The sequence below is a fragment of the Mirounga angustirostris genome, unplaced genomic scaffold (genome assembly GCF_029215605.1).
Source record: "Mirounga angustirostris isolate CCGP_5_RB_7025 unplaced genomic scaffold, mMirAng1.0.hap1 SCAF_7, whole genome shotgun sequence".
Classification (NCBI taxonomy): domain Eukaryota; kingdom Metazoa; phylum Chordata; class Mammalia; order Carnivora; family Phocidae; genus Mirounga; species Mirounga angustirostris.
In genome coordinates this window covers 125,986,742-126,008,555 of record NW_026991715.1, presented here as the reverse complement: position 1 = coordinate 126,008,555, position 21,814 = coordinate 125,986,742, and the positions used below count along the sequence as shown (strand labels likewise).

At 40.8% G+C, this 21,814-nt stretch overlaps 1 protein-coding gene across 7 annotated transcripts in view; it reads right to left on the bottom strand.

Annotated features, from left to right (window-relative positions):
• The window catches only part of RANBP3L (RAN binding protein 3 like), a 291,046-nt gene that overhangs the window by 97,391 nt on the left and 171,841 nt on the right, over nucleotides 1-21,814 (bottom strand). The window lies entirely within an intron of this gene.

Here is a 21,814-nt window from a genome sequence, read left to right as displayed (position 1 = left end):
TTATTATTGGAAACACCATGAAAGATAAATCTAGTGACCAGCACATGTTTACCACACTTCCTCTAACCTTCATGCTGGGGATTTTCCACTGCTAAGTTATTGCTTAGGGGAAAATTTTAGAGCAGCAGGAAAAAACACTGATGGTCTGCTCCTTTTACTGGTATAATTTACCTTGATTGGCCTCTCTAAGCACCAGGGGATATATCAGCTAGTACTGATTGTTTGATGGCATTTTTTTTTTCAAATCCACACACATTTTGTGAGATTTGCTATTGTTTTCTGACGTGCCTTGATGGCTCCACATGAGCATGAGGGAAGCATTTTATATGCGCTCTATGAAAGTAATACCTATGAGATAATCCTATCTAATAAATATACTGCATTTAGTGAAATGCAAACATATTTGATAAACTGAAGTAGTATTTTCCCATAGAATAAAAAGCCTCAAGAATCTAGAAAAATAAGGGCAAAACTATTCCAAAGGAAACAGAGGGAGGCACATGTAAAGTTAAGAGCAGGAATCACTAAAATTGAAAACAGAAAATCAATGAATCAAAAAGTTGGTGCTTGGAAAAGATCAATAAAATTGACCAACTCTGGCAAGACTGACAAAGAAAAAGCAAAGACAAATTACTAATATAAAAAAATGCAGGTTTTACCACTACCAATCCTGCAGACATCAAGAGAATAATAAGGGAATACTGTGAACAAATCTACACGTGAATTTGACAACTTAGAAGAAAAGCACCGATTTCTCAAAAAGCACAAATTGCCATAACACATTCAACATGAAAGATATAATTTGAATAATCCTATAACTATTAAGGATATCAAATTCATAATTTCAAAAATCCAACAACAAAAAATCTCCAGGTCCAGATGGTTTCACTGGAGAATTCTACCAAATATTTAATAATGAATTAATAACAATCCTACATAATCTCTTCCAGAAAATAGTAGAAGAAAAAGAAACACCTCCCCAGTGTTCAGAGTTAATTAAGGTCTGAAATTGGCTAATATTTGGATTATTTAGATGTTCACATCCTGTCTTTTCTTAGAAACTGGCAATAAGATTTTTCTCCTTAGGTTGTCTGACATTCATAGGAGGTTCTTGATAACTCTCTGTTGAGGAATTTTCCCAACACTTTGACCATCTAGACATAATTACAGGAGAAGTGGAATCAAGGTCTTCTCTCTGGGTTGCATGACACTCTGGTTTACTTATTCTCAAGCATACTAGGATTGCTTTTGTTGATATCATCCTGAGATGCAGTTTTTAAAAAGTGCTAATACAAAATAGCTAGTTTAACTGAACTTCCAGATAAGACTCTCTATTTGAAAATTCTTTGGCCTATCTAAATGCTCCAATTGTAGCTCACAATGGTGTCAGTTATTTATTTCTGTAAAACAAACCTCCCCAAACTTAATGGCTTAAAACAACAATGGTTTATTATTTCTCATGATTTGTGGGTTGACAAACAGTTTTTCTTCTGGTCTTATGTTGGGTCAGTCCTGTAACTGCATTCAGATGGCAGCCAGGCTGGGGCTATGAACTGTCATGTGTTCATTCTCCTCCATGTGTTCCCTCCAGATGGTAGCTTGGGCTTCTCACAGCATGGTAGTCTTAAGGCAGCATTCCAAGATGACTTCATTACATGCCTGGTACTTTGGTGGAGATGGCTGGACTAGCTGGGGGCTGGCCATGCGGTCTCTTCAGCAAGGTAACTGGACTTTCCGACGTGAAGTCTCAAGACACTAATAAAGCAAACACTCCCCATTTTTAAAGTGTAGCCTAGCCTAAAGTAGACTAGCATCACTTCTGCCACATTATGTTGATCAAAGCAATTCACAATACCAAGCCAGATTCAAGGAAAGGGAAAATAAACTCCATCTCTTGATGTTGAAGGAAAGTAGAGAATTTGTGGCTATCTTTAATAACCTCTAAATTATTTATATTCTTCCCATAAGCAAAATACACTTATACCTTCCCAAGACCTACAATATTCTCATTCCATTATGGCATTAGGCTCAGACTTGAGATTCAGGGTTTTGTCATCTAAATTAGGCCTAGATATGAATGAGCCACCTAAGGTGCAGTCCCCTGAACGTAGACAATCTATGTGGCTCCCATCTATGCAGAGATTTGTGAATTAAAAAGACAAGTTATCCACCTTCCCAAACATTCAACATACAAAAGTGAATAACAATAATGGACACTCCCATTCAAAAAGGGAGAGAAGGGGAGCACATAGCTTCCCTGTTTCACAGAAATTTTGAAATCCACCTGGGCACAAGTTGTCAGGGTCTCCTACTGCAGTTCAGGGACTGTTCCTTGATTAGGGTCTAGTTCTGCTCTCTCAGAGTCTTTTTGCAGCCCACTGTTCTTGGTGGCTCTTGTTTCTATCCTCTGCATCTGGCTCTCTCACCTGAGAACTTTCTTTTCTATAAGACAGAGTCAAGTTTACAACTGAGTTGCTTTCTTTGCCTAGTTCTGTCTATATAAATTTTGGAGTCTAGAATCTCATTTTATTTTGTATTGCCCTATCCCTTTTAGTCTAATCTGGTGATACTTTTGTCAATACAATTCCCTCTAAATTTTGTATGTTTTCTATGCATCATATTACAAATTCACTTCATTAAATAAAATTCACACCCATAAAATTCTTCAAGTTAGGCCCCTTTTTCCTTTAGACTGCAAATCAGGGTGCCGTGGAGCAATGCTCTTAAGATTCTTACATCTTTCTGAGGTCTTAGCAAAGGGTCACACAAGCACAAATCAAGGTCATACAACCTTGATTTGATCTTTACTTGGGTCCAGGTTTTACTGTCAGCATTCTGGATTTGACCTTTACCCTAAGTCCAACTTTGAAAATCTTTTTGACACATGGAAAGGCTAGAAATTTTCCAACCTACTAAGTCCAGAGCTGGAAACATTTCCCCTAAATTGTTTTAAAAAGGAATAGTTTCTTCTTTGGCTCATTTCTGTCTTCCCATACTTTATCATAAGTGGCAAAAAGAAGTCAACTTTCACTTTCAACATTTTGCCTGGAAATCTCCTTAGCCAGATCCATAAATTCACTGATGACTTTTCTATCTTCTATGTTATCAGAGACAACAGTGTTGACAAACAACTCAGCACTATGTAATATGAGTGCTGTTTTCTCCAGTTTCCAATAGCAAGTACTTCACTACTTTTCAAACCTCCACTACTAGTCTCCTTACCACCCTTCCAGTTTCTACCTACTACCTGGTCCAAAACCAATGCCACATGTTTTAGGTTTTCTATGGCTACACCTTATTTCCAGCCACCAACTTCTGTACCAGTTATATATTGCTGTGTGCCAAACAATCCTAAATCTTAGTGACTTAAAACAAAAACTTTATATTATTTCTCATGATTCTATGGGTTAATTGAATGATTCTTTCACTGGTCTCACTTGTGCAGTCATGAGACTATCTGGTACCTGAGCTGGGGCTGTTGGCCAGGATGCCTTAGTTCTCCACGTGGTTTCTCCATATGGCAAATGTGGACTTCTTCACATAACAGTCTCAAGGCTACATTTCAAGATGGCTTTGTTCATATATCTAGCACTTTGTTCAGATGGCTGGAACGCCCAGGCATCTCTCTCTTTATGTATTGTCTCCAGCTGGACCACTTTATGTGATGCCTGAAGGCTTCAAGAGAACAAGAAAGAAGCTGCCAAGTTTCTTAAAGACTATGGCTTACAACTAGCATAGTATCACATCTGCTGCATTCCTTGGTCAAAGTTTATAAGGCTGACCCAGATATAAAGGGAGAGGAAAATAGATGCCATCTTTTGATGGGAGGAGTGGCTAGAATTTGTAGTCATCTTTAACACACCAAAATGACAATGACCTCAAGATAGTATTAGACCCTCCAGTGTTTTTTGATTCTTAGATTTTGCTTTATATCATACATTATACCTTCCACAGAAGACTTACAGTTCTTTGAGAGTAAGAACTTAGGAAGAATAATTTATACATCTCTCTAAGCCTCTTACATAGAGTATGCCACATAATAGGCACTCCAGAATGATTTCTGGATAAATGCTGGCTAAATAAGCTATTCAGTCTGACTTTTGTAATGTATATATTATTTTATTCTAATATCATGTAGAATTGGTTTCTATTGGTAAACTTATCAACATTCATTAACTAAAATATTTGATTAACCAACAGCAGAGTATTACCTAACTATTGGTTTGATAGCAGTTTTACTACAGATACTATCTTCTTTAGTAGAATGGAACCTCCCATAAATAGTCTTCCACTAGGGCAGTGGTTCATAGCCCTCACTGCATAATAGAATCTGGGGTGCTTTAAAAAAATATATCATGCCAGAGATCTACTCCCTAATTAAATCAGGACTTCTAAATGTATTAGGATTTGTTCATAGGTGAATCTCATATGTAGCCAGTGTCATGAGCCACTTTTCCAGGGCTAATGCTTTTAAACCACGTGGCATTCTAAGGAGATAACTTTGCCCCATCTCACTCAGCTTCAACCATAGTACTCTAGTCATGAGAAGAAGCTGATGCTAAGATAAAGCTTGGAAACACTAGTATGTTGTGATAACCTAGGACTCTTGGCTTTGTGAAGTAGAACAAATAATCATTGAAATATTTTTCTTGGCATATTATGGCTGATCTATATGAACAACTTAGAGGCTGCGATTGTTAATAAAAGGCAAGGTCTGCCTGCCAACCCTTCCAGGGTGTTTCTCTGTGCAAAGCCTGCTGACCACATGGCAGATCTGAGGCACACTGATCATCTTCTCTGTTTACCTAAAGGCTACGTAGGACCTAGTGTCTGTGTATAGCACATCAAGAGACTCCCTTGCCTCTATGGTGGGTGCTTTTCAGGGCTCACTGTGCTAACCCCCAAAGCTCACTTTTCAAAGGAAGAGATGCCAACTCATTTTTCTTGAACTCCATAGACTTAATTCTTATAGGCCTATACTTTAGAGAAGGGCAAGAAAAACTGCTATGGAGAAAATGTTCAAACGCATTATTTCTCTAAGGACTAAACAATGTTTATAATAATCAGAGAAGAATCGGGTTAAGAATGCTCTGTTACTTGGGTACTTCCTCAGATCGAAAGGTCAGGTATGATTGTGTCCCATCCTTGTAGTCAGGGAGGTCAGTTCCAGAGATAAACCCTTACAATTTAGCAAGCCAGATTCTTTAGGAATAAAAGCTGATTAACAATGTCTGCATGGGTCTTCATTTTAGTATCCTTCCAAGTAATGGCTGGTCCCATCCACATTTCCTCTCCTCCTTGTCACTTCTCAGTCTCTTTCGATCTGTGTTATGCTCACCCTATTCCACTCAAACTTCTCCGGCAAATGTTGTTAAATCAATGTACAGTTTATGATCCTTAGCTGGCTGTACTTCCCAGCTGTGTTTAAACAGGCATCTCGTCTCTAAATTCTTTACTCCCTTGACTTCTCTTGCAATACACTGCTGGTTCCTTTTGAACATTCATTTTTCTATCCCTTTAATAGATTCCTCATCTTCTGTCCTGACCTTAAACTTTAGGGTACTCAAGTGTTCATGCTTGGCCCCTATTCTTCTCATACTACATTGTCCAGGGATTTCATTCATGCTCTTTAACAATTATTAACTCCTGATGATTCCTAAATCTTTTTGGGCTCAAATGTTACATACTCTTGTACTCAACAAATATTTTCTGAAACACAAACACAGTGCCAATGTGGACTGGTCTGAAAAGGCAACATCTCCACAACAATTCCTTATGTTGATTTCTGACCATCACTCTATGTGCTTTCTTTCCTCAGATATTTTTATTTCAGAAGCACTGAGGTCTTTCCATGCCTCTCCCTTCTTTTCTTGCCCCTGAACTTTAATCATCTTACATCTTAGTGTTGTAAAGAAGTAAATCTCTAGGAGAGAGATTTACAATAAGATTTCCTAGTCCACTTTCTGGGCAATTAGATGTGCTCTGTAGGGGGTATCATCTGAGTGCCTCCTTCTTAAGATTATGTCCAAATTTTTCTTTCTTTCCTTTTTTTTTCTTGTAAAAAGATGTGTTAAGAAGACATTTTCCCTTTTTATTCTGTACTTCTGTTTTCACATTGTCACATGTTCGCCACATCTTACTTATTTAAGGAAATGACCTTTCAACCTGGACTTTAATCAACATTTTGGTACATCTTCCTTGTTCCGTGTTAACCCAGGGTGCTTAGAGAAAGGACAGTGAAGTACATCACAGGTCTTGGCAGTTTACTACCTAGCGCTGTTTCATATGGTGATTAATGGCCCCTAGAGGACCCGATTACAGAAACATTTTGTCTCTTTCCTCTTGCACAGAACTAAATGACATTTATGGGATATCTTGAGAAGCTAATTGATATGAAACACACTCATATGTTCGATATCTTTTCTGATTTAGACACGTAGGTAGAGTTTTACCTTTACCGCACATTAGAGACACTCCTGACCTGTGGGTGTCAGCTCATTTCTGGTTATTTAAGATTATCCTTGACTTTGACAAGGTTGGTATTATAATATTTTGAGGTGGTACTCTGTAAAGCAGTATCCAGGTCTGCCTTAATTACTGTTCTATCCCCAGTATGTAGCACATCGTAGATGCTCACTGAAGATTTGTTTTTTAAAAAATCTGTGAATGACTGTATCTTTACACCTCTCAGTTAATAACCTAGGTCCCTCTTGCTAATGAAGACTGAGGCAGAAGTGACACATTCCTCAGGTCACCAGGCTTATGGGTTTGGGAATGCATCTTGACACCAGACAAATTTTGAATATTATAGAGAAAGATTAGCTGCTCAGATCTTGAGCTGTTGTGCCAAAGGTCACTTAGTCCCTGCCCTTTCAAGGAAGAGCCTGGCCACTTGCTGAGCACGACCCCCTGGGCTGGCTGCATAATAAATTTACCTTAGCATTTTGTTATCCTGTAGGTCATTAAAGAGGAGTTAGTCAAGAATAGATCTTAAAGGCCTTTTAATGGGAACAGGAATTAGGGAAATAAGGAATCTAATTTGAAGTATGCTTATGAAAATTTCCCATAGAAAGGTGAGTTTCGGGCACCTGGGTGGCTCAGTTGGTTAAGCGACTGCTTTCGGCTCAGGTCATGATCCTGGAGTCCCAGGATCGAGTCCCTCATCGGGCTCCCTGCTCAGCAGGGAGTCTGCTTCTCCCTCTGACCCTCCCCCCTCTCATGCTCTCTCTACCTCAGTCTCTCTCAAATGAATAAATAAAATCTTAAAAAAAAAAAAAAAGAAAGTTGAGTTTCAGGAGTGGCCTGAAACACTGACACATCATGGCAGGCATCTTGTCCAGTCTTTACAGATTACTCTGTAAAAATTCTCAGATGGCTAAACTCAGTTAGCTTCCACAGCTATAAAATTTCAAAGACCCTGATGAGCAAACCAGGGCCTTTTCTCAGAGAGGAATCAATACCACTGCATTTGAATCACAAGGAACCCAGACAGCTGATCTTTCCAAATTTTTGTTTGCATCAACAATACTCTTCAACACCTGTGAGACTCTGTTTTTATATTCAAATGCTCAAAACCTACACACTCTATACCAGCATTTTCCAATGGAACTTTCTGTGGTAATGGAAATGTTCTATATCTGTGCTGTTCAGAACAGTAGCCACTTACTACATGTAACTACTAAGCTCTTGAAATATGGCTAGTGAGGAACTGAGTTTTAAGTTGAATTTAATTTTGATTAATTTAAATTTGAATATTCACATGACATTGACGGCTACTATATTGGACAGCATGGCTCTATACAATTGAGATACTATATACAAATACAGAGGAGAGTACATGAAATACATATTCTAAAATTATAAAAGTAACAAAATCTCAATAAATAAAAAGTTTTAAATGGACATATGTGGGGGAAAACCCTAAAAACACTCATATCTTAATATCTAAATATAAGTATTGTTAACATAGTGGCATATGATACTCTTTCTATTATTTCTCTTCAGTTTTATGTAAGAAGGGAAAATAGTGCAGGGTAGTCAATATATAGTTAGAATGGTGAAGAGAATAGTATGAAAATTGCAGATGAACCTGGTTTTAACTGATTATGATAGCTATGCCAGGAACTCTCTTCTGCATAGACAACGGGCCAGCTGGCTGCCTCTGTGGAGTGAATGACCCTCCTGTGCGCACATAAATTTCTTCCCCATAAGCTATTTATAATGTCCTACATTCCCACAGTATTTAGAAGGATGCATGTCTGTTAAAGGCTATATATTATACACAGTACATTATGACATTCCCGCCTTTAGCATCCTAATGGGGCATTGTCTAGACTGTCAGACCTGGGCTTGGGGTGTATAAGGCAGCCTGGGCAGCTAACAGGCAGTATTTAGCCACTGGGACAAGCAAAGAGAGCACTAAAGAGAAGAGGGTGGACAAAAGAGAGATGGAGAACACCATCTTTATATTTTATTCTAGGACAGGGTCATATATACTAAAGACGTTCATTCATTCATTCAACAGGTAATTTGTAAGTAAGTACCTATTCTATGTCAGGGTCTTTCAGAGGAATATGGATATATTGGAACAAAGAGAGTCATATTCACTTCCTCATGGATTGAGAAGTCTAACACAGAAACAGAAATTAAGCAGTGGAATACATTTTTAAAAAAATATTCAATTACAAGTTGAGAAAAGTGCTATGAGGGAAACATGACATGCAGGAGAAGAGGTCCTCCATGGATAAGAATAGAGAAAGATCTTTAGAATGGTTGAAAAAAGGACCTTTATAGTTAGATATAGGAAGGTTGGGAAGGAGCTGGTTCTGTGAAGTGTGTGTGTGTATGTGTGCATGTGTTCACCATGCTGAAGAAACATTTGCAGAGGCCTGGTAGCGCAGAGCTTGGAATATAGTGAATGAAGAAAAGATGGCTTGACCTGACATTAAAGAAGTCATCAGGGGGCAGATCACGTAGGTCACATAAGGGCTTCAGCATTTATTCTAATGGAAACAGAGATACTGAAGAGCTGTAATTAGGAGGGTGACACGACCATCAGCCCTTATTTTAGGTGAAGCACCATTCTAATTGCTGAGGATATAGCCTGGAACAAAACCATCAAGAATTCTTGTCCTTATGGAGCTTATGTTCTAGTGGGAATTGAAATAAAAGTAAAGTTGAGTTTGGAGAAATTGTTGAGATTTCAGCGACGTCCTTTGAGATGACTAAAGACACTCCCCGAGGCACATGTAGCCTGACAGGTAGGACTCTACCTGCGAGCCAAGCCCCGCACTGTATCTGTCTACCGGTTCAGGTAAAGACTTTTCACCTGCATCTGCAGCTCCGCCTTGTCGGGAATGCTTCCTTTGCAAACCATTACCATGGTTCCTGACCTCATAAGCACAGAGCTCCCTCCAGGCAAATCAACTACTTTTGGTTTAATGGTATCTGAGGGCATAGTTCAGGTCTTGTCACTCATTTATAACCTAATTCAGATTAGTATGGGCTGAAAATGTCAAGCTAGCCAAAACTTAACTGTAAGCTAGTGGCAGTTAAATAATGAATACTTCCTGGAGGAATTTCATCTGTTGCTTAGGCTGCAAAAGAGACACAGCCAAAATCTAACCAGTCTTCTTTTTTTTTTTTTTTATGTTATATCACCATACATTACATCATTAGTTTTTGATGTAGTGTTCCATGATTCATTGTTTGCGTATAACACCCAGTGCTCCATTCAGTACGTGCCCTCTTTAATACCCATCACCAGACTAACCCGTCCCCCCACCCCCTCCCCTCTAGAACCCTCAGTTGAAATCTAACCAGTCTTAAAATGACTTTCAACTGATTTCTTGTAGAGAAGCCTCAGAAATTCACTGGGCCTATGTCCAGCTCTGCCACAGACCAGAAGCTCATCCTTATCCTCATGACTGGCCATCACCACTCCTGGAAACACAGCACAAAATCCTAGTAAACTGAGCATAACCTTCCAAGGAAAAGGACAGATGGCCAGTTCATGTCCCTTTTTAGATGCAATTTCTGGACCCACGGAAATGATGTGAAGTTTTCTCTTGAGCACTCCCCATCATTTGGCTATGACCTTGAATACAAATTTAAGGGGATGCCAAAAAACCTTGAAATCTAGATATATAATACTTTAATACACTATTTTCAAACTCAAAATTAATGCAAAAAAAAATCCATGATGGACAGAATATCATAATTTTAACTAAGGACAGTATCTGTTGGGGTGACTGCCCTAAGCTGGGCTTCAGCAGACCTGGGCCCTTCTCTAGCTGTGCAGCACCCAGTGAGTTACTTTACTTCTCTGTTCTCAATTTGCAGAGGAAACAAACTGAAACCAGAGAGGTACTCATTCTTTCAAGGAGCTATTCATTAAGACAGATTCACTTGGGGAAGGGAATTCATGCTCAATATCAATAATTTTTAAAATGCTGCCCAGAAATTCTAGTGTGCCATGGGGCTGAATGGAACCAGGCCAGGGATTGCCCTGGCTGGCCTGATAAATGAATTGCAACTAAAGTATAAGATGCTAAGAGTGGATTCCTATATTCCTCCTGCCACATGTTGTTAGCTCTCTGGCAGTCATACTCTCAGTTTAGGGCAGTATGACAACAGGGCAGGGAAGGATGTGGAAGGATGGAGCAATCTTCCTGGAGCTCCTACTCCCTCCCCATCATCATGCTAGGTACTTACCATTTGGTTTAATCCACCCCCCACCCCATCAGAGGAAGTCAGGACAATCACCTCCATTGCAGAGACGGGGAAACTAATATATTTACATAGGGAAGCCTTTCATGAAAACCCTCAACTAGTCTCACAAAGCAGATTCATCCAATGGGGCATCGGACCTGCTCATTTCACAGACCCTCCAAAACTGCCCACTGAAATTCAGTTTTCATTCAAATAATTGGAGAGCCCCCACATTCCCCAGCAGCTTGAAGGTGAATGGAGCAGAATTCAGCATAACAGAGGTTTAACAGTCTCTGGGGTCTGCTGAGGATGGGTTGTTTCTGGACAGAGATGGCACAAGAAGGTCTGTTGGGGGGTAAATGGCTCTAGCCCAGATCATCCCCCTGAGAAAAGATTTCCCATTCTCTCTCTCCCCATCTCCATCTCATTTTCCCCATAGTTAACATGTTTTGAGTTCTAACTCTGTGCCAAGTACTGTCCATCCTTTGTATAATATGTTATTTTTAATCTTCATGACAACCCTAAGTGGTAGGAATGATTGACTTGGTGATGTCAAGTAACTACCTGGCTGCTCACCAGCTGGTAAGGAGCAGAGTTAGGATTCAAAGGTGTTCTTACCTGAGAACCTGCATTCTGATATATCGTATATATGCATACCCAAATATCTCTTCAGTGAGGAGCAGCTAAAAATGAAAAATGGTGGGCTGGTACAATCTTTTTAGTCAGCTGTTCAGAGTGTAGCCCAGTGGGTATCACTGAAGACCTAATAGTTTCCCATTTGTAGAAAACACAAAATTTCCACCATCTGGGTATTTTCCATTTAAGGAGACAGCATGTTTTACCTGGGTCAAGTGGTAGTTTACTCACAGCCCAAGGAAACGCTAGAAATTGAGAACTCTCTATAGTTTGTCTGACCTCAGTCCATAATTATGGAAGCTTACTTCTGAGCATACCAGTAACTTTCCACTCCAGGCTAGATTGGAAATATCCCCCACCTCCCAAAACCCAGTGTACATTATTCTTACAGCATCAGTCAGAACATACAAAATGACAAAAATGTCAGTAGTCAGAGCTTTTTCTTCCCTCATATTTAACTCAAGTGTACCCTTTACCTTTTGGCCCCATTTTCTAAAAAAAATAAATTAAATTAAAACAAAAATAAAAAATTGGTACTCAGAAAAGATGTTTGAGGTCAAGGATCGTATCTGACTCACTTTTGTATCTCCAGCACCGAATACAGTACCTGACACAATGTAAGCACCCAGGAAGTATTTGACGAATGAATGAAAGCTACTCTGAATGTGAAGAAGGTGCTACTGAACCACCATTGATAGCATATAAGCAGAGACATTTTTTCTAGAAGTGCAGATGGACTTTCAGTAAGCCACAATGCACATCATCCTCTGCCTTGCTTCCTCTGGTTTTTCAAAACTGTTTCCCTGCAGCTGGATTTACTGACACATCCCCATTGTGGTCACAGGATTAACCCGCCCCACTAAGTCTGGAGTTAGTTAATCAAGTTGGGGACAGGAAGTGTATCAGTGGCTTAGGTGTCCACCACCTACAGGGGCTTAAGAATAGGACAAGTTCCCAAAGTTGGATTCTGAGTGCTCAGCAATCTCTGCTGGGTTCACCTCAACCCTCAGAGTCTGCTGAGGCATCTCATCAAATCCTCCCAACAACCCAGTAAGCCAGATATGTGTGTCTGTTAGGACTGGGTCCATCTGCATAAAACAGAGCTCAACTACAGTAGATTAGCCAAACAAGAGTTCATTTTTCTCACATGACAAGAAGCTGCAGTACCATTTTCAGGGCTGTCCTGTGGCTCTCAGTGCCATCAGGGTCTCAGGCTTCCTTCAGCTTCCAGCCCCGCCCAGCTTAGCTTCTGGCTTTGGACTTCCCACTCACCAGATGGCTGTTTCTCTTTCAGTGTCCTGTCTGAATCTCAGGCAGAAAAAAGGGGCAAGGGTGAAGGGCAAATGCATGTGCCTGCTACATCAACCCTTTCCACAGGTTTTCCCACAGCTCCTCCCAGGGATTTCTGCTTATATCTTAGCAAACACAACTGGGACTCTGGGGATATTAGTGTTTCTAATTGATTACATTGTTTCTGAAACAAAATTGGGGTCCTCTTTGTAATGATAAAGAGGAGACAAGTCTGGCAGTTACTAGTGTCTTGTGCAACATGGCAGTATTTGGTGCTCCAGGGAAGAGCCCTGGGGGCCCATGCATTTGAGGGTTATGTGCTTCCTCCCCACCATTGGGTGACCCAGTCCACAGCATCAGGCTTCCATTGTTTCCCCTCTTATCACCCATCCTCCCTCATACCTCAGTCTCCCTCCTAACTAGAGTCTTGACCTGAAGCCTCACCACTTCCCAGCATCCCTCTTTCTCCCTCTCCTGCTTCTCCAACAGCCTGTCTCACCACTAGTAGGGTCCTTCTGTCTATTGACCAGATTTCCAATGCTGGTCACTGTGCTGCTTGGCCTCTGACATTAATCAGTGGATGGCAACATTGCCTGCAGCCCCCTAGTTACCAGGCTGGATCTCCTTAAACTTGAGACTGTCCAATTCATCTCTAATTCTGTCCAGGAGATGACCCAGAGCCTGTTCCTACAGTCAGGTTAGTTTCAGTGCCCAGAAAGCTGGGGAAAGAGGATCTAGTTTCCTTGGTAACAAGGTTTGCAAATGCCTTGCATTTGGCCCCTCTTGAGGCTGGATATACTCAGAGCGGAAGAGAAGCAGCTTTCATTCCCCCTTCAACATCAGCTGATGACTGAAGGTATGGAGGATGTGGTTCCCCAGCATGCAAAGATAACATCTCTAGGCAGCATCACAGGAGGTAGGATTTGAGGGAGCTAAGAGGCATAAAGCTATCATCTAGGCTGACTGTTGTGCTTTAACCATGTGAAAGTGAGGTCCAGAAAGGTGGAAGTAAATTTTCTAAAGGGGGAGGAGCTGCACCCACCCCTATAGGATCCCAGCCACACAGCCAAAGGGAAGTATGTCAGGGTGAGCTAGGAGTCTGAGACCTGCCAGTGGGATACGTTCTAGAACTCTCTCCCAGCCTCCTTTACCCACAAGCAAACCATCCAACTAATTACCACAAAGGCAGATGGAGGGGACCTCAGGTGGCTACAGGGAGAACTTTCTGTTCTAAATGAGGACAGCAGGGGTGCCTGGGTGGCTCAGTCATTAAGTGTCTGCCTTCGGCTCAGGTCATGATCCCAGGGTCCTGGGATCGAGCCCCGCATCGGGCTCCCTGCTCCACGGGAAGCCTGTTTCTCCCTCTCCTTCTCCCCTTGCTTGTGATCCTGCTCTCACTGTCTCTCTCTGTCAAATAAATAAATAAAATCTTAAAAAAAAAAAAAGAAAAGAAAAGAAAATGCAAGCATTTAAAAATAAATAAATAAATAAATAAATAAATAAATAAATAAATAAGGACAGCATTTTGGCAGACAGTTGGGAAGACAGGAGCTTTAGGAAAGGCAAGTGCTGAGTGGTTGAATGGAAAGAATTTTAGACATTAATAGTTACAGGCACAGGGGCACCTGGGTGGCTCAGTCAGTTAAATGTCTGCCTTTGGCTCAAGTCATGATCCCAGAGTTCTGGGATCGAGCCCCACATTGGGCTCCCTGCTCAGCGGGGAGTCTGCTTCTCCCACTCCCTCTGCCACTCCTCCTTACTCTTTCTCTCTCTCTCTCTCTCAAATAAATAAATTAAATCTTTTAAAAAAATTGTTATAGGCGCAAATAGGGAAACAGGTCTAGAGCAATAGCGGAAATTGTTCAAAGATGTTGAGGGCTGCAGTAATGGAGGGAATAGTAATGGCAGCTAGTATTTGCTGAGCATCTACCATGGGGCAGGCACTATGCTGAATCTATTTACTTAATCATCACAACAGCCCTGTGAGTTTGGTACCAAAGCCCACAATCCCATATCTAAATTCCTTGAGGCCAAATGTGTTTCCAATTCTGAATTGTTCGTGTTTTAAGAAAAATAGTACAGTGCATGCATTGCATACTATGTAATGATTCCCAAGGGATCTGGGGCAGCACCCACTAAGCAAGCACATTGAGATTTCTGCAGCAAATGGGCTAGACAAAGACCATAAAAACCCTCATGTCAATCTTGCCACCAAATAAGTATGGGTGCCCCACTCATGAAAAAACTTTTAATTCCCAAGCTTTGAGGATTTTGGAGCTTTCAGATTGCATCATTATCCTCATTTTCCAGGGGGAAAACCCTGGCTTTAAAGAAAGTCTGGCTCCAGAGTTACTTGGTCCTGCTGTCTGGTGATAAGGCTCATCTATCATATTTTATGCTTCCTATATCACTATAATGTATGTAACCAGATCCAGTCCTCATAGAAATGCTAATGAGTGGAAGTAAACTCTGTTGCATCTCTTTTTTTTATTTTATTATGTTATGTTAGTCACCATACAATACATCATTAGTTTTTGATATAGTGATCCATGATTCATTGTTTTCATATAACACCCAGTGCTCCATGCAGTACGTGCCCTCCTTAATACCCATCACCAGGCTAACCCATCCCCCTACCCCCCTACCCTCTAAAACCCTGTTTGTTTCTCAGAGTCCATCGTCTCTCATGGTTCATCTCTCCCTCTGATTTCCCCCCATTCATTTTTCCCTTCCTTCTCCTAATGTCCTCCATGTTATTCCTTATGTTCCACAAATAAATGAAACCATATGATAATTGACTTTCTCTGCTTGACTTATTTCACTTAGCATAATCTCCTCCAGTCCCATCCATGTTGATGTAAAAGTTGGGTATTCATCCTTTCTGATGGCTGAGTAATATTCCATTGTATATATGGACCACATCTTGTTTATCTATTCATCTGTTGAAGGGCATCTCGGCTCTTTCCACAGTTTGGCTATTGTGGACATTGCTACTATGAACATTGGGGTGCATATGGCCCTTCTTTTCACTACATCTGTGTCTTTGCGGTAAATACCCAGGAATGCAATTGCTGGGTCATAGCGTAGCTATATTTTTAATTTTTGAGGAACCTCCACATTGTTTCCAAAGTGGCTGTACCAACTTGCATTCCTACCAACAGTGTAAGAGGGTTCCCCTTTCTCTACAACCTCTCCAACATTTGTTGTTTCTTGCCTTGTCGATTTTTGCCATTCTAACTGGTGTAAGGTGGTATCTCAATGTGGTTTTGATTTGAATTTCCCTGATAGCTAATGATGATGAACATTTTTTCATGTGTCTGTTATCCATTTGTATGTCTTCTTTGGAGAAGTGTCTGTTCATGTCTTCTGCCCATTTTTTGACTTGATTAAATAATCAAGTCATTATAGATGCCTATAGATTATAGATCTTGGGTACCAGCCCTTTATCTGTAGTGTCACTTGCAAATATCTTCTCCCATTCTGTGGGTTGTCTCTTTGTTTTATTGACTGCTTCCTTTGCTGTGCAGAAGTTTTTATCTTGATGAAGTCCCAAAAGTTCATTTTTGCTTTTGTTTCACTAGCGTTTGGAGATGAATCTTGAAAGAAGTTGCTGTGGCCGATATCAAAAGAGGTTACTGCCTATGTTCTCCTCTAGGATTTTGATGGATTCCTGTCTCACATTGAGGTCTTTCATCCATTTTGAGTTTATCTTTGTGTATGGTGTTAGAGAATGGTCGAGGTTCATTCTTCTGTATATAGTTGTCCAATTTTCCCAGCATCATTTATTGAAGAGACTATCTTTTTTCCATTGCATCTCTTTAACAAATGGGGAAAATAAGGTTTGAAAAAGTGATGTCTTGCTCAAGGGTATAGAATGGAGGGATAGAGGCTGAAGTCAAGCCAAAAGTGAGGTCTGCAGACTTCTGACTCTCCTGACTCCTACTCCTGTGCCATTTGGGCACATTCCTTAGAAATTATTTGAAGGAAGAGTAATATGAAGAGAATGTTAATATTTGTGATGTTTTGAAAAATAGGTTTGAAGTGGCAGCAGAATTAGAGTAGAAACATGGAAGCCTTTGCTAACTTTTTGAACAAATTGTAGAAGACTCCTTATCTTCCCCAAATGCCACAGAGCAAGGTTCCAACTGGTCAAGTAAGGCGACATGACAGGGAGTGCATCTGTAGCCAGTCCACCCACCTCTCCCAGAACTAGAGCATTTTTTTTTTGAGATGGAGATGATCCCTCCCGATATTAGGGTTATCTGAGGTCTCCTGCCTATCTCCAAGGACAGCAGAGAGAGAGGAAAAAAGAACAAAAAACAAAAAACAAGCAATGTCCTGAACCCTGGAGGGTTTGAGCAGGAGGTCTCTGCTGTCATGGCCCAGGGGCTCCAGACCAAATGTCAGAAAGCCACAGCCACAGGGCATCATGAGAAGGGTGGTCTTCAATATTCAGGAAGGGGACGGAGGAACAGTCTGCGAAGTCAGCCCCAAGAGCAAATAGATGAGGGACATAGAGGATGCTGCCTAGCTCTTTGTGCTCAGAATATGTGTAGCCCCTAGCATGGATAGGAAAACAGGTTGGGTTGGGGGTCATGGGGAAAGGCAGGTGGCCCTGGAGAATCCTGGGAAGGGTGGAGAGATGAAGGACATGGAAGAACTTCAGTACTTTCCCACCTTCTTGCATCATCACATCATGGAGCATTATTTCCAGCAGAAATCTCTGGAGATGTTTCCACTACTGGCTATAGCTATAGTTTTTCTAAGATGCCAAATTGACAGGTATTATTTAAGGGTCCCAAAAAGCCCCTCTGCCCTGACCTGCAAATATCTCAGTCAAATATCTCAGAGAAACTCCTTGGTACTAATGAATTCTCCAGAAGACACCCCATGCAAAGATTTTGCCAAAGATATGGCTATGCACATACCATCCATCTGTCTGGAATGTTCTCCTCAGACTTTTCTGTCAAATTTTCATGCATCTTTCAAGACATTCGTTAGGTCCATGCCTCTTTCCTAGATACTCAAATAGCTTTCTCATATACACTTCTATTAGAACTATTGTCCCTCTGTAAAATTGTTACATGTTTACAGATTGCGCCCCCCCCCCCAATGGATGGAGAGTATAATAATATAGCTCACTAAATGGGGCAGTGTATGTGAAATGCTTGGTATGAAGTAGGCACCAAGTAAATGTTAGCATTTTTTTTTCTCTTGCCTTCTGTCAGTTCTTACTAGGATTCACTTTTTTCCCACCTGCTTCCTTATCACCACTATAATCCATTCCTCAATCACTTTAAGAACCCCCTAACTGCCTTTCTAGTTACCAATGTCTTTCTTTTAATAGGTCTTATGGGCTTCTGACTAATGAACTTCCCTAAGATATCTCTGTCCTTGCATTTCTCCACTAGTCCTCGTGATTCCTAGGTTCCTAGTGATCTATTGCACCAGCCCCAAATACCTAGCAATGTATCCAGCAGTAACATAAAACTCTTACTAATCCTTTTCAGGGAATCTAATCCTTAGGCACCAAACATGCTGTGCTAATGACCAGTTCCAGGACCTCTGTTCTTATATCTCCTAACCCACAGTATTCTTTCTCCACACCACCTTTCAAATCCTCCCTTCCAGGTTTAGATTAAGTTGGAAATCCTCCATAAATCAATTAAATTCTTTAATTAGTCAATTAATAAATGTGTATTGAGTCATGCAGTTGAGGGATGGGAATAAAAAGGAAAGTCTCTGGGCTCTCAGGAGCTGAAGTCCTCGTGGAGGTTTGATGCTCACTCAGATCCAGTATCAACTTTTCGATAGAGATGCCAAGTGTAACCCATATTTGTTTGGCTCTCTCCATTACCTGATAATTTAGGACTCTACTTTCCTGGAAAGCTTCCCCTGAACATTTCTGAAAGTTGATAAAGGGTGTCTCACTTACGCTCATGAACAAGAACTTGGCAGCTTCTCTATCAGCTAGGGATGCTTCTGTCTGCAGGTAATAGAACACTTGACAGTGTCTTAAGCAACAAAAACACGAATGTTTCACAACTCTCAGAAATCTAGAGGTAGGCGGTCAGACACGAAGCTTAGTATGAGTTCAGAGAATGACTGATAAGTAGCAAAGTTGACTACACTTGGGCTATTGAGTCTGCTATGGGTCCTTAAATTCTCCCTGACTACTGAAAAGATATTTTCCAGTGACTGAGGTAGGGATGTACATATAAGAGGAGATGGGAGTGATGGTGATAGGGGATCAAGTGGCCCTGTGTGGATGAAGGAAGAATATATGAGCAGGGATCTTATAGGGAATAAGTTAATCATTTAATTTTTTTAACCATGTCAGCTATGCTTGACATTCAACCACATTGGTAGTCTATTAAACACAAAAAATGAGGAAAAGGGAATACCAGCACATTTATTGCATATACTTCCTATCTTCTTTTTCTTCCTAGACTTCTAATTTCTGTACCTATATTTAAAATCCTAGTGTTCTTTGGTCAGTAATCAAGGCCTAAAGAAACAATGTCTACAGAAGGACTATCCACGTGGTTGCTGGTTACATTGTTAGTGACATTGTTGCTAACCTACCCAGCATCCATTTCCTCCTTCTTTCTTTCTAATAGAATTTGAATGTTATTCAAGTATGGATCCAACCCAAAGTTGTCTCAGGGAAGGTTGAACCTCCTTGGATGAAGCTCAACAATGTCTTAAAAGACCCAAGCTCTTTGCAAACTTTTGCTTCACTGTCCATGGTATCTTGGCTTTTCATCCTCCTACTTATAGCCCATGACCTCTAGATGGCTGTCATCACTCCAGGCATCATGAGTAATTCAAAGACATGAAGCAAGTGGAAAGGTCAAGAGGCTTTCTCTTCTCAGTGCTTTGTCTTTTTATTCAGAAAGAGAAGCAGGCCAACTGCCTAGTTATCATATCTGGATTCCTTCCTCTAGATTCTATTGAACCCCAGTGGACATTTTACCCTTTTTCAGGCACCACTGTCCCTCTTAGTAGGGTTGCTACATTTACCAATGAAAATACAGGACAACCAGTTAAAATTGAATTTGATAAACAACAAATAATTTTTAGTATAAATATGCCCCAAATGTTACATGAGATATACTAAAAAGCTATTTCTTGCTTATCTCAAATTCACATTTTTTCAAGATTTTATTTATTTATTTATTTATTTATTTATTTATTGAGCATTAGTGAGGGGGAGGGTCAGGGGGAGAGGAAGAGAGAGAGCAGACTCCCTGCTGAGTGTGGAGCCCGACAGGGGCATCGATCTCATCACCCTGAGACTATGACCTGAGCGGAAATCAAGAGTCGGACACTTAACCAAATCAGCCACCCAGACACCCCTGAAATTCACATTTAATAGGGCACCCAGTATTTTATCTGGCAACCCTTCCTTATGGGCACTGCCAACTTTCACCAGGTACGATCATCTCCCTAAGGAATTGATAGGATGGCCTTGAGTTCTCAGAATGCCACAGCACTGGGATTCAAGTGAGAAACTTCACCTGAATGCCTCTCTTCACCATTCATTTCACACTCTATTAATGGAATCCCAATGAAGGTGGCATGGGGGCAGAAGAAAATGTGAATGACAAACGCTATGAAGTACCCAGCATTGCTTCTTCCCTCTGAAGCCAAAGGTTTGGCCAACCTTGTCTGCCCACCTTGGCTCTAACTTGGATGTGTCTTTACCAGGAGGCTCCAGCCCTGTTGTCTTGGGCAGTATCTTTTCATTTCATGCAAATAGACCTATTCACCTGTCAACACAGACATGTCAGAATCCTAGAAGTAGACATGGCTTAGTCCCATAAGTAGACATGGCTTAGACTTAGCCATGGGACTAAGCCTAGAAGTAGACATGGCTTAGTCCCATAGCTGCATAAGCCATGTGCTATTCAGAAGAGAGACAAAGGCTTTGCCACTTAAGACCATCTTCATGGAAATTTGAATTTGGCTCGGTTCTTGAAGGAAGGAAGTGAACAGGTCAGCAAGCAAGAGGAGGATGTGAGTGGGAGATGGGAGAAAGTATGTTGTCTGGAGACTGTGAAGAAACCAAAACTAAATAGAGCAGGGGTGGCTTGCTGTGGCGTCATGGAAGTGAGGCTGAGTAAATTCAGGACCATATTGCAGAAAACACTGCAAGCAAGGAAGGGCAGTGAGTTTGATCTAGTAGGAAATAGAGAACCTTTAGAGCTCCCTGATCAGGATCAGTGACCAGATGAAAACTGCATTTTCATATTGCTTCAGCCATAGAGAGAGAAATCACAAAACCATGCCTACTCACAAAACTGAAGTTAGAAATTGTTTTTCAAGCTATTAAACTTTGCAATCCAAAAAAAAAAATATGTCAGATCACTCAATCTAGGCTTGTTTTTTTTACATTTCCCCCTTATCATTCCCTTGTGTAAATTTAAGTCCCTCAAAGAGAAACCCAGCATATTTTGTTGAAGGTATGCATTCCTTTGCCAGTTAGGAAATCCGAGCCTTTAGAGGAATTCACAATTTTTAGCTACATTCTTTAGTTACTGGACAAAAGAATAAGACCATCTAGTATTTGAGAAAAATGTATATTCTTAGATATTTAAGGTAATGTGAACTTCATCTCACGCGCAAGGATGTTCCTGGGCAACTTGGATCATTACTAACTCTCTGATAGACACTTCCTTCCTCCTGGACCAGGGGCTTGTTTACAGCAGCATTCCCCACCTGCCAATAAGAACAGCTCCCCCTTCACCCAACTGCCCTCTCACCCTGCAACACCCACAGGTTTTTCCTGCATTATTGCCCAAAGAAGTGAGTACACTTGTTTTCTAGTTAAACACTGTTCTCAGAACAGTACAGTTGATTTGACCCAAGGTAAATCCCTCCCCTTTTCACACGTTGTATCTCAGAAGGGCCCCTTCCCCTCCCCAGAGTCTGGTGACCTCTATTCCTTCCATACTGCTTTAAACCCTATCCTGAAAAGGATCTAATAAACTATTTCACACGAATACTTGGAGATGTTCACGTGGGGGTTGGGAGAAACCTGGAAAATTGAAAGACAAAAGAATATAATGCAACCCCTTTCTAAGACTTTTTCTTTTCTTCTTCTCCCAGAAAAAAAAATTTTTTTTAGGCAGATCCAATCAGCAAGCAGCGCGTGCAAACGTCCTAGGCCAGGAAG